We start from the raw sequence: 13,805 nt of genomic DNA, 5'->3' as shown, positions 1-13,805 counted from the left end.
TCTGGGCTCAGGCAGGTGGTAACAATATCTACCATGAATCTTTGCAGGCATACTGATTTTTATATTTGCATTTCAGATGTCTTTTTCTTAGTTGCACTGTCTTTTAAAACACTACTGATATAAGAATTGATCAAATCTAAGCTGATTTTTTTGTCCCAGTAGACATTTCTAAGAGTTCTTTTCTCTTCTAAATAAAATGCTTAGCACAGCAAAAAAGAGAAAAAAAAACTTTTCAGTACAGGCTGGGAAGTGGTGGAACACACCTTTATTCACAGCACCTGGGAAGCAGAGGCCAGCCTGGTCCACAGAGTGAGTGAGTTCCATAACAGTCAGAACCAAAGAAACCCTGTCTCAAAAAAAAAAATCAGTAAAGACTAGTAATGGGCAATCAACAGAGAGAGAGAGGAGGGGGGGAGGGAGGGAGGGAGAGAAAGTGTATCAACATCACAAGGAGTGGCAGAAGACAAGAAATCAAAGATCATTCATTCACAGTTCCTAGACAATTTAAAGGTCTATTAATAATTAAGCTGGATATGTATCTATTGCTATTCACAGGCTTAATTCTTGATTGGTTATAAAACTAAATGTAATATAAGAAATCATTAGCACTCTAAAATAATTAGTTTGAAGTGTATCTTAATTATCTTGCAAAGACCATTAAGACATAAAAGTGAAGAAACTATAATGTTAATTGCCTATAAATAACATTAAACATCAAGTGTCGCACTTTTATCATCACAGGATATTAAAGCTAAAATAAGAAATAAACAATAAAGTCAGAAAAATATTTTTCTTAAATATTATAAGCATGTTTTTATAAAAAGTGGTGTATAAAAGTTAATATAAACCTATATGGTGATATCTTAATATTATGAACATGGAATGTAGAAATATAATTTACATGAAGTAAAAGAAGTTAAAGAAATGACTAGTAATTGTGAGAACACATCATTATTTCTAGTCACCAGGGAAATGCAGGTTAATTATGAAATTTCTACCCTCTACAAAGCACTTGAACTGACAGTGTTCAACAATGATGGAGAAAGTATCCAAACAGGGGAAGTATCACATCTCCCAGTGCTAAGAATCACCTCAACAATTGCCTCTGTAGGATTATACCCCAAGAAAATATTTTAAAAGACACTTTATAAAAGATAGTCATCGGAGCATTATTTAGAAGTGTAAAAGATTCAGACATTCACCCCGGTCACAGAAGAGCTTCTCTCATTATAGAGGACTGAGCATTTGACACTTGCATATGCTTAAAGCTTTTGAGTACTTTCTGTATTTTGGATTTTTTAAAACATTATTATCTCTCTGCCTCAAAGAAGAAGTGAGAAAATAACATCCCTGGACTCCTTGTAGCTGAGAGGTAGGCAGTTGACCTCACAATCACTGAAGAATTGAAGAAGAAATGAGGAGCAATTGGAGCTGGGGTAGTTATGTGACAGAATCTCCTTTCCCTGTATATGCTCATAGAGTATCAAGTCTCTTCTTGGTAACCTGCTATCCTTCTTCTGAGTGCCACCAGGCCTCCCCATCCAGGGGACATGGTCATATATGGGGCACCATAGTTCATGTGAAAGTCAGACCCCACTCTCCACTCAACTGTGGAGAATGTCCTGTCCATTGGCTAGATCTGGATAGGGGTTTGAAGTTTACTGCATGTATTGTCTTTGGCTGGTGCCATAATTTGAGCAGGACCCCTGGGCCCAGATGTGCCCATCATAATGTTCTTCCTGTAGGCTGATAATGACTGACCTTTAAGATAAGATGGGTAAAAAAGGGAGGCAACCAGGTATTGAGCACCTTCTATTTGGAATTAATAATCACTGGGCTTGTCACCTATATGTCCTTATTATTCCCAAATTGTTCACAAAATAAATACTAACATCTTCACATTTTTTTAAAAAATGAGTAATTCCTGCAGTGCAAAAATTTTCCTCTCTCAGCTTCCCCATAACAATCACATTCATTTTCCAAATGCGAAAGGGAGCAGAAAAGCCAGGACATAGTAGAGACAAAACATCAATCTTGGTTCAATTGATGATACAAAGGGACTTTTGATATTTATGTTTTCCAGTACCATATATATGCAGTGCTGACGGTCATTATCATTAAGATTTCAGTTAAATTCTCGGTATAAACATATTTGCTTTAGATTCTAAGACTCCACCTTCTCAATTTAGTGGTAGATGTACCACTAAATAATTTTAAAAAAATGCTTAGTAGAGTTGATGCCCTTGGGGATTGCTGTAGCTTCAATTCCAGATTCAAGTCATATTTAGTCAGGATTATCTGAAACTGCACAGGAATAGTAAAATAATAGATTACAGAGAACCTAGTCCTGAACTGCTCCACTCTCCATGATCAATGAAATGCAAATGATAGCTAGCTGGTAATTTATTATTGTTTATTTGCCTTGCCAATATTTTGTAAATATGTACTCGATAGTCTGACATCAACAGTGTGCTATAAACAAAAGAATAACAGATACACAACCAAGCCATACAACCAATTTTTATTTCCTGACTTGAGCACAGTGTCCCTGAGTGGCATGTTGATTTTCATTAACATAAAATATCAGTCATATGAGATTCCACAGAGATGCCTGCAGTGCTGCTCCTGACTGAATGGCTCACGCTTCAACACACAGATCATTTCAGCTAAAGAACTGAGAGTGCCAGAGAAGGATTTTGTTTTGTTTTGTTATGTTTTGTTTTGTTTTTAAAAAAAAAAAGGACCTCCATTAGCACTTTTGAAAGAAAACTAAACAATATTTCCTATCTCAGTTCTAGGTCGTTGTTATCTGTGTGACCTTGAACAAGTTGAGTAATCTCTGAACTCTTAACATACACTAACAATGTTAACTTTTGCAGATGGTTTGTGAGATATTAAAGCTGGAAATGTTGTAAGTACTTAGAAGAGGGCCTGGTGGATAAGAATCGCTATGCAAGTGTTAACCTAACACAGTTACCATTTGCCATCAAGGGACTTTGGAAGGACAGAGTTTGTGGGGCTATGCCTATAGAGCTGTCATTATGTTAGAATGCCATTACATCAGAATATGTTTCAGGATGTTTATTTCAACTGATATGAGCTTTGGGAAATGTAAATATATTACATATATTAAAGTTTGTTATGGCTGACAGGCTGACTATAGCAACTGAGAAAGCAGAGGCAAACCTGCATTGGGATTCCTGTTTCTCTGAAGAGTTGCGAATGGCTTAGTACAAATTCTTGAACTCCCTGGAGTCTCAGTTTTCCAATAAGTAAAATATACACAGTAATACTTAACACTAAAGGCATATATGTGTATTCAATCAACATAAAATTAAGTATGCCTTGAACATACATTAATTTTATTAATAGTTAATTTTTTAATTAAACATCTTTATATATATATGTGTGCATGTATGTATGTATATATATATATATATATATATATAATGTTAGGATTAGAAATATAAAACTAATTCTCTCAAGGGCCCTACATACACTGATAAAAAAAAGTGTAAGGATTATTATGTTACACAAAAGAGTGTGACATTATGAGATCACACCTAAAGGGTACCCAAATCAGTCATAGCCCCTGTAAGGCAAGAGCTGAGAAATTCAAGTAATGTGAAGTTTACAATGAACTTGAATTTTGAAAGACTGTTGTATTGAAAGGGAATGAGGAGAACAAAGTGTTAAGAGTTAGCTTGAAAATGTGATCCCACTCAGGCTGGAGGAAAGGGTTGTGTGTGTGCTGATCTCTGCAGGCTTGTGTCATAAAACATCTACCTTGCTACAGGCAGATCATTAGGGAAGAACAGAGGGGTCTGAGAAACATGCTTTTGTCTAAATTAGAGAGGCAGGCTCTAACTTAAAACGACTCTGAGATTTCATCTTACATCTGTCCAAATGGCTAGGATCAAAAACTCAGGTGACAGCACATGCTGGCAAGGATATGGAGAAAGGGAAATGCTCCTCCATTGCTGGTGGGAGTGCAAACGTGTACAACCACTTTGGAAATTAATCCTGTGCTTTCTCAGGAAATTGGGAATAACTCTACCTCAGGACCCAGCCATACCACTCCTGGGAATATAGCTAAATAATGCTCCACCATACAAAAAGGATATTTGTTCAACAGTGTTCATAGCAGCTTTATTCATAATAGCCAGAATCTAGAAACAACCTATATGTCCCTCAACCGAAGAATAGATAAAGTAACTGTGGTACATCTACACAATGGAATACTATTCAGCTATAAAAAAAAAAAAACAAGGAAATCTTGAAATTTGCAGGCAAATGGATGGAACTGGAAAAGATTATCCTGAGTGAGGTAACTCAGACCCTGAAAGACACACATGGTATATACTCACTCATAATCAGACATTAGTCACATAATACAGAATAACTACACTACAAAACAGAGTCAGAAACATCAACCAAGGACCATGTATGATGTGGATGTTGACCCTCTGCTAAGATGTAGTAGTACAGACTCCTTGTGGATCCCACATGTGGAGAGTAGGGACCACTTCAGACATGCACTCTGGCCACCGAACTTAGATAACGTCCCCCTGGCACAACAGCCATACCAGGCTATAGAGGAAAAGGTTACAGCTAATACAGATGAGACTAGATAGGCTGAGGTCAGATATTAGGGGAAGAGGGCTCCCTGTCATCAGGAGGGAATGAGGGAAGGGGCTACAATCAGGATGTGAAGAATTTAAACTATAGAACAAGCAGGAAACTTATATTGCTAATCCCACTATATATAGGACTAGCTCTGAGACTAGTTGAAATGTGAATATCTAGGTACAGACAATGCTTCTTGTTGACCCCAAAATCTCTATAAATTACTATTAGATGCCATTCTTCATATGACATGAATGAAGATTTACAGAGGTCTTCTTTTCTTGCTCATATGAAGAGCAGAAATCCAGCTTTAAATGATTTGTGCATCACACACACCTTATACATTTATAATTTTAGGACTGTATAATGCTTGTGAGAAATTATGTGCTTTCAGAACAAAAGAACCAGACACTGACATTGGATCAGACACGACAGGATGCATTCCTCACAGCATACTAAACATTGACATCCTGTTTGAAGAAATGGGTTGAAAAGAGAGGTGAATATAGAAATATACACAGAAGATAGAACAAAAAGCAGATTAGTGAATCTATTCCTCAGCTTAATGCCTCAATGTCACTCACAAGATATTTTTAATTCACTGGTATAGAATCTTGTATATAGATGCAAAATAAGTTTAATTCTAGATACAGTGGTATAGAATTCAAATGTAAGATTATTCTTCATACACCATATATATATATATATATATATATATATATATATATATATATATATATATTCTACTCTAATGTGAGTTAGTATACCCATATGACTCAATTATAATACAAGGCTTACTTCCAATGCTTTGAAAGTGCTATAGCAAGCTGTTTAGGAGAAATAAGCTATACAAATTAAATATTAGTAGATTAAATCATGGTCATGTCAATTGCTAGTCTACTTTTATCACAAGAATAGACACCTTAGGTGCAGCAGATAGGCATGACTCTATAGAAAGATAAGGAAAGATAGGTAGACAAGGTCTTCAAAAACTCGAGAGACATGCAGAATGACAACGAGACAGGTTGACTCCTGGCAACACCCAGCCTACCTCAAAGATGATGATGAGCATCAGAGAACCTCCTTATGGAGATGGCTTCAATTGTAGCAAAGTAGCAACTGGGAAAAAAAAGTCCTCATCTCTACCACATTCTGCCTAAAAAGGGGCAAGCTTGGATACAGGCAGAGTCAATGGCCAAACTCTGCCAAGACAGGGTAAGCAATTCCTCAATAGTTCCTGCTTCACAAATATGTTGGTCAGATATATTGGGCCAGAAGGCTGAAGAAAATGCTCCAGCATTATAGAGAGTTTTGGGTAACTATTCAGGTAGAAAACTGCCTCTGTCATCTTTTCATTTGGAAAGCTACTAACCTGCACTCCCAGCATACTCAGATAATCAAGTTCACTCTTTCTCAAGTCTCTGAGGGAGTTGAAAGCTTAGTTTTACAATGAAGCTTAGTTGTTTAGGGGTTAAGATGTTTTTAGGTCTAGATAGGTGTTCTAAGTTGATAATGACAATATTTGATGGAGATTGATTTACATTCAGAAATTTAGATGCACCAAGATAGAAAAGATGTCTTCTTCAAGGCTGTCAAATACAAATAGCCCCACCTCCTAATCCTTCCTTTCGAATAATGTCACTCCCTGGTGACTAAGTATTTGGTATTTGAATATATGACCCTACGGGCCCATTCTTATTCAAGCCAGGACATTTTTTTCTATAGCAGACATTTTTTCATTTCATTAAATTCATGTTTAACTGACTAAATTAATATAGTCAGTTGCCCTGACCTTTCATTCTTTCTCAGAGAATCTCCCCATAGATCTTGTATAATAAAAGGAGGCTGCAGTAAACTCTTCTCCAGTTTTCAGAGATATGTGGCACCTGGCTCAAAGCTAAGCAATCCATTGGCTAGCCAGGCGACCACTTATACTTGTCCTACAGAGTACTAACTGAAGCTGTATCCGATCCAATAGTATGTGATCATGCAAACTCACTATCTCAGGCTTTGTATATGGTTAGCCAGAAATGTATACTCCTCAGTAGAAGCACACGACAAGACAGGTATAGAGAGAGAAGCAAACCCTAACAAGCAGGGACACACTAATGGTCATCACAGGTGACTTCTGTAAGGTCTCTCAGAATCGCCCCAATACTTTTATCTACTTCAGGTAAGTTCTGGCTCCAAGTATCTGTAAGATAGTCACCTTGGTAAAGCAGATAGAAAGGTAAGAATGGGGCAGACGAAGAAGCATATCCTGGTCCCAGCCAGGTAGAACAAGTTTGTCGCTAATTGTGTGGGCCCGCAACAGTTTGTTTTACATGTTAGTGGGTTATCTCATTTCCCCCTATATTGCTACACAAACTGTGACCAAAATTTACTTAAGAAACTCTGAAATCATAAGCTTAGCTGACATGTAGGATTCCAGAAAGAAGTTTGAGATGACATGTGCATTGAGGGTTTTGTTAATAACTAATTAAAGATTTTAAAAGAGAGAGGTTATGTATGTTAATTTTCAAATTTATTGGAATGTGGTGTGTTGGCTAGAAAACATGTTAAATGTGATCTTTACCTGCCCAGGAGTAAAATCTCTAACAAGTCAGTCTCCTGGGCACCAAAGAAGTAATGATGTTCACAAGTACATGAATCTTTGTCTGTTCAAAACATATTTTGGAGGATTTTTAAATTATTATTTCACGGGTTTAATCTCTCTATATCAAATGTTATAACTATTATATAAAAATTATTTAAAACTGGTTTCTTCTTAAAATAATTTTGTAACTTTTTTTTACTTTTTTTATTTATTTTTATTTTATTTTTTAAGTTTATTTTATTAATTTATTCATATTACATCTCAATGGTTATCCCATCCCTTGTATCCTCCCATTCCTCCCTCCCTCCCATTTTGTATAAGCTTTTTTATGAATAAGAAAAAGAGAGAAGAGCAGAGGATGAAGAAGAGAGAACAGAGAAGAGAAGAAAGATGGGGAGGAGGAAAAAGAGACAGCAAAAAGAGGGATTGAGAGGAGTTGACCTGAAGGAGAAGTGTTCCCTGTAGGCTCAGGCACTTAAACACTTGGTTCACAGGTGACAGTGCTGTATTAGGTGGCAGCCCAGCCCTATTAGTGAAAGCGTGTCACCGAAAGCAGACTTTAAGAGTTCACAGACTACTTTCAACGTGCACCATCTGTTTTGTGTCTACAGAATATGTGTAATCTCTCCACTTCCTGTTTCCTGCCAGCAGGCATGCCCACTAGCTGCCATACCTCCCTGTCTTACTGACTCTTGTCCATCTATCTGCAACTGTAAGGCTAACTACAGCTTTCTTCCCTAAGCTGTCCTTGGTCATGGTGTTTTACCACAGCAACGGGACATTAACTACTGTATCCTTCTTCATTTCCAAACATACAATTAATCTGCCTCTATCATCAGCACCTTAAAAGAACACAAAGCATCAATCTCTCAGTGCACTTCAGTCATTATCAGGTTCATGTTACTGTTAGTAATGAAAATACAGCAGAATTTCTTGATTGTGAAAGAACACAAGTACAAGGGAGCAGCTTGCAGTGATATGTGCTTGTATATGTGCCCCCCAAAACTGGTCAACAACATAACTGTGCTTATGAAAAGGAACAACAAAATATATACTCATGTGTATATACACAAACAAATATTTGGCTGTTAAGAAAAGTGAAATTATGTAATTCCTGGGTAAATCGATGGAGCTGGAAATAGTCATTCTGAAAAATGTAACCCAGGCCCAGAAGGCAAATAGCATGTAATAAATTATTGATGCAGGAATGCCTAGTCACTGTGGAGAGTACCACCCCTCAACAGGTGGGGCTAGGTTGTATAAGGAAATCAGGTGAGCAAGCCACTAAACAGTGTTCCTATGTAGTCTGCTTCAGTTCCTGTCTCCTAGTTCCTGCCTTGTATTTCTGCCCCGTCTCCTCTCACTAGAGTATGCTTTGTTCACATAAGATGCATCTATACTTTTGTCATATCATATACCATGAATGTAGTAGAAGATGAGCCTTCAAGAAGAACTTTATGACAGGCAGATCTGGGTCCTGGGGTCCTCCTCAAACTAAGGCACCAGCCAAGGAGAAATAGGCAGTAAACTTCGAACCCCTACCAAGACCTAGCCGACGAACACGATATTCTCCACTGTTGAGTGGAGAGTGAGATCTGATTCTCACGTGAACTCTGGTGCCCCTTTTCTGACCATGTCCCCTGGATGGGGAGGCCTGGTGGCACTCAGAAGAAGGATAGCAAGTTACCAAGAAGAGACTCAATAATCTTAGAGCATACATAGGGGGAAGAAGTCTCCCTCAATCACAGACATAGGGGAGGGGAGAAGGGGGGAAATGGGAGGGAGGGAGGAATGGGAGGAAACAGGGGAAGGGCTAACAATCAAGATGTAATATGAGTAAATTAATTTAAAAAACACATAAAAAACAATTGAGATGTAATATGAATAAATTAATAAACTATATTTTTTTTAAAAAAGGTTTTTTAGTTACATTTCTTGGCATTACAGTTTACTATAATTTTTTAATATTTTCTTTATTTTATATAAAGTATTGGGGATCTTTAAAGCAACTATCTTAAATCATAAGGAAAAATAGACAAGCTGGTTTTCATAAATAAAATAAAAAAACTAATGGGCTCTGGAAAAATCTCAGCCATACAACACTTGCCTAGCATGTGTGGACTCTAGGTTCAATCCTCAACAACAGAAAAAAAAAGAGAAGGAGACATACGAAACAGAAAATATATATATACATATATAATTTGGGTAAATAACAATTCTACATAAAAGGCTTTATAATGACTATACTAAGGTCATAATTATTGAAAAACATTGAATGTAAAGGAGGCAAGTTACAAAAGAAGAAAACAACTAACAAATAAATATACAAAATTTTAATATGAAAATTCTAACTATAGCAATATGACACTTTATAGCAGTGGCAAGGCAACATGTGCCATGTTTTATATATCTTAAGCTTTCTATATCTACATATTGTTGTAGATTTTTCACCTCTTTTTTTTTACTGTGAAATGCATTTTAATTAATTTATTCATATTACATCTCAATGGTTATCCCATCCCTTGTATCCTCCCATTCCTCCCTCCCTCCCATTTTCCCCTTACTCCCCTCCCCTATGACTGTGACTGAGGGGGACTTCCTCCCCCTTTATATGCAATAGAGCCTTTTATATAGGGAACAATGTATATCATTCCTTACCTTTGTGAAATATTGGAAATTATGATCCTATGAAGAATTTTATTGGCAGTTACTAATTCTATCTCTAGGAATTCAAAATACGGAAAAAGTCAAATCCAAGAAGCTAATCACAGAATTGCTTATCCTGATGACAAAAATGCAAATAAGCAACTTAATTATCCAACCTTCAGAGCTGATGAAGTAAACCAGCATCTCAATTTAGTGCAATCATTAAAATTTTTGGTTTTAAGCACTGTTCAAAATGCAGATCAAACATTAATTGAACAAAGCTGAATATAAAATATCGTGTGGGTTATTAGAACCATGCTCTAAAATAAATATAACTAAAATATGCTAATAAGCAAACACAATAATAAAAGCATATTGAGATCCCTTACATTCAAATTAACGTACACTCAACGTCCAAAGAGACTAGGAAGTATTAGCCACCCCTAGCAAAGCGAGTAAGCTATAAATAAGTATATCTTTATATATTTAAGACTTCTAAAATATAATTCATGAGAGCTCCATGCTTCCACTGGCCACAAACTCCCTGGGATAGAAATCCAAAAGAACTGAAAAGATCTATAGAAAAGTTGATGCATCGCTAAGAGCATATTTTGGTGAGGGACCTGAGAGAAAATTAAAGAAAAGAAAGGTTCCTTCTCCAAGTTGGCGGTAAGAAACTGGAAAAGAAGAAGATAGAATGATATTAAATGTTTGCTAGGTCTGCTGAATGAACGGAGAAACTCTGCACATGGTGGGCAAACTGAGCTGTGAGAACACCAGGAGAACTGTGTCCAACTCTTCCCGGAAATTCAAAGGAAAGATTTCTAAAGATGTTTGGTTGAAGACGATGAGATTTCAGCAAAGTTTGATTGGCCACAAAACAGCTGAATAAATGAATCTCAGCCAGTAAAGCCGTGAAATGGGCTTGAGATTGGGGGGGGGGCGGATGGTTATTTCATGTGACCCAGTTCTGGGCTGCATACTAGGAAAGAATGGGAATAGAAGACATAAGATATGGTAGAAATCAAAGTCCTACAAAACCAGATATGGTACCCTGTTCCATAGGATGGGGCATTTTGCCACAGAAATGACTAGGTATGTGACAAAAATGAAGATTTTTTTTATCTCATGTTCAGGACATCATGCTCAGGTAAGTACAAATTACTAAAAGAACTTCAGTGACAATTTGGAAGTGCACACTTTTGTCTATGCTAACTGAAGAAAGCAGCCATTTTATCCACCTACAGAACATGATTTCATGCTCAGACTTAAGGTCGATTCCAACTCACTCACCTTCAGTGCCAACACAACACACCATCCTGAACACTGAGTGAGGAGATATCCCTTCCTGCCTGCTGCTTCTACATCAACAGAAGTCAGGTGACCTAGAGGACGAGAGGACATTCCTTTCTACTCATAAACTGATACACTTGCAGTCATTACTGAAATCCTAACACGTGAGAGAAAAGATTAAGCAGAATCATCCAAAAGGGACTGAAATATAAGGAAGATACAATAGAAGCTCCAGGCATTCTGATTATGCTACGTCTGAGTTATTTACAATAGACAAGTTATCAAATGAATCTACATGCTCACCCACAGACAAATGGATAAAGAAATGTGCTGAAAACATACAGTGGGTTTAAGTATCCATAGTGAGAACAAATGGTATTGTTTGCAGAGCATAAATGGAACGGAATGTCACCATGTTAAGAAAAACACATCTGACTCAGGAAGATAAGAATTGTGAATTTTCTCTCATAGAGCTAACATTGAAAAGAGAGAAAAATATATCTCTCTGGATAGTTTTATGTCAACTTGACACAATCTGAAGTGATCTGGAATGAGGGAACCTTAATTAAGAAAATGCCTCCATAAGATCTTCTATAGAGCATTTTCTTAATTAGTGATTGATGGGGGATGGCCCAGCTTATTGTAGGTGGTGCTGTTCCTGGGCTGAAGGTCTTGGGTGCTATTTTTAAAAAGCCAGCTGAGCAAGGCATGGGGAGCAAGCCAGTTAGCAACATTCCTCCACGGTCTCTGCCTCAGCTCCTGCCTCTCAGTTCTTGCCCTGTTTGCGTTCTTACCTGGATTTCCTTTTATAATAAAAAGCAATATGGTAGAGTAGGACAAATAAATTCATCCTTCCCAGCTTGCTTTTTTGTCATGGTGTTTCATCACAGTGACAGAAACCCAAACTAAGATGTTAAAGGAAATGTGCTTATTAGATATGTGATAAGCAATAAAGAGGAAAAGTATGGGAATAATTGTGCAGTAGACTTTGAACGCAATCAAAGTATATGTTGTATATGTATGTGTGCACGTGTGTGTGTGTATGTATGTATATCCATAGTGTGAATTTTTATGGTGTATAGTGCAATGTGGTAGATACTAAATGCAAAGGTGACATTTACATATATATACATATATAACAAATATATTATATATAGCACAGGATATGTAGCTGTGTAGAATAACAAACAAGAATTCACACTATGGAACTAAATTTAAGACCTTCCAGTTTATAGGGACTTAACAGGCACCACACTCGGTCTCTTAAGAGAGAGGAATAAGGAAAGAGGGCATAATTTCTTTAGATATAAGTGTATGATGGATATTTTACTTATTTAATCTTCAAGGCAATAATTTAAGTAAATATTACTACTCCAGTTTCCCAGCAAGCTGAAACTCAATGGGATTAATTTGTTCAAACTCAGAGAAAATAGTCAAAGCTACTTCACACTCAACCGATAATTTTATTTCTCCCACACTATGCTGTGCAGAAATATAAGAGCTTGTACCACGAGACCGAATTCAAATTTCTTCGTGTTTATAGGTTCATAATTTCTCCATGCTTCAATTAACTCATATGCAAAAACATAAACAATAATGTTCACTTGAATTAACACAACTCATTTGGCACAAGATAAGCAGACAAGAAAAACAACTCAAAGGAAGACAGAAAAAAAAATTGCAAGGCAGGACTTTGTTCTCACAAAACTTGTAGGAAATTGTGATCCAGTTCATTTTAGTTCTGGAAACATGTATTACATTTGCACTATACAAAAGTGATTCAAAAATAAATGGAATATTACTTAGAACTAGTCTATAATTTTAAATTCATTCTCTATTCTCTAAAAGTTAATTGAGATATTATCATGAGCTAGATGTAAGAACTGAACATAAAATTAAAACAGGGCTTTTATAATACACTGTAATTTGGGGATCAGCATGTCAATCTACATTTATACAATGAGCCCCTTGAATAGAAATTTTAGTCTGTGGTGTCTAGTCCTTGTGCCCAGAAGTTGCTTAATAAATGTTCCAATGAAACAAGAAGAGGAAAGCAGAAGATATAGGTAGGAGAGAACAACAGAAGGATAAAAGGGAGATATTCTAAAAAAAGGCACAGAATACATTAGTCTTCTATTGCTGTGGTGCATGTCTGAAGAAAAACAAATTCAAGGAAGAAGGGCCTATTTTCCTCAAGGTTTCAGAGATGTCTCTATTCGTGTAGCTTTTAAGCCAAGGCAAGGCAGAGGATCATAGCAAGGGAAGCATGGGCACAGCACAGCTTTTCAGCTCAGAGAGATGGAGAAAACAGGAAGGGGACCAGGACATGTGACCTCCTTCCACCAGGAGGTCTTACCTCTAAATTGTCCCTTCAATTACAAACCCATTAATGAACTTATCCATTGGTGAAGTTGGCATCCTCATTACTAAGTTACCTCTTAACCTCAGCAGCAGCGGACCAAGCCTTCAGGACGAGAAACTTTCTGAGAAATTCTCATTGTCACAGAAAAACAGATTATTCTGAAATTTCAAAGGAAAGAAAACACCAAAAGTTAACTGAATGGGAAGACCATGGCACTGGAGCTATATAAAGGCATTTTTTAGGAAAAGTTAGGACTTGCTCTTATTTATTGCCTGTGTTGAG

The 13,805-nt window shown here is 36.8% G+C and overlaps 1 long non-coding RNA gene across 1 annotated transcript in view; it reads right to left on the bottom strand.

The window, feature by feature from the left end:
• The window catches only part of LOC311583743, a 148,590-nt gene extending 135,024 nt beyond the window's left edge, over positions 1-13,566 (bottom strand). Inside the window, exon 1 of the long non-coding RNA XR_014774655.1 lies at positions 13,518-13,566. This is a non-coding gene — a long non-coding RNA (uncharacterized lncRNA). The remainder of the gene's footprint in view (positions 1-13,517) is intronic.
• Positions 13,567-13,805: the final 239 nt, after the last annotated feature.

The sequence above is a fragment of the Acomys minous genome (genome assembly GCF_964271855.1).
Source record: "Acomys minous genome assembly, chromosome: 2".
Lineage (NCBI taxonomy): Eukaryota > Metazoa > Chordata > Mammalia > Rodentia > Muridae > Acomys > Acomys minous.
This window is presented reverse-complemented; position numbering and strand designations above follow the sequence as displayed.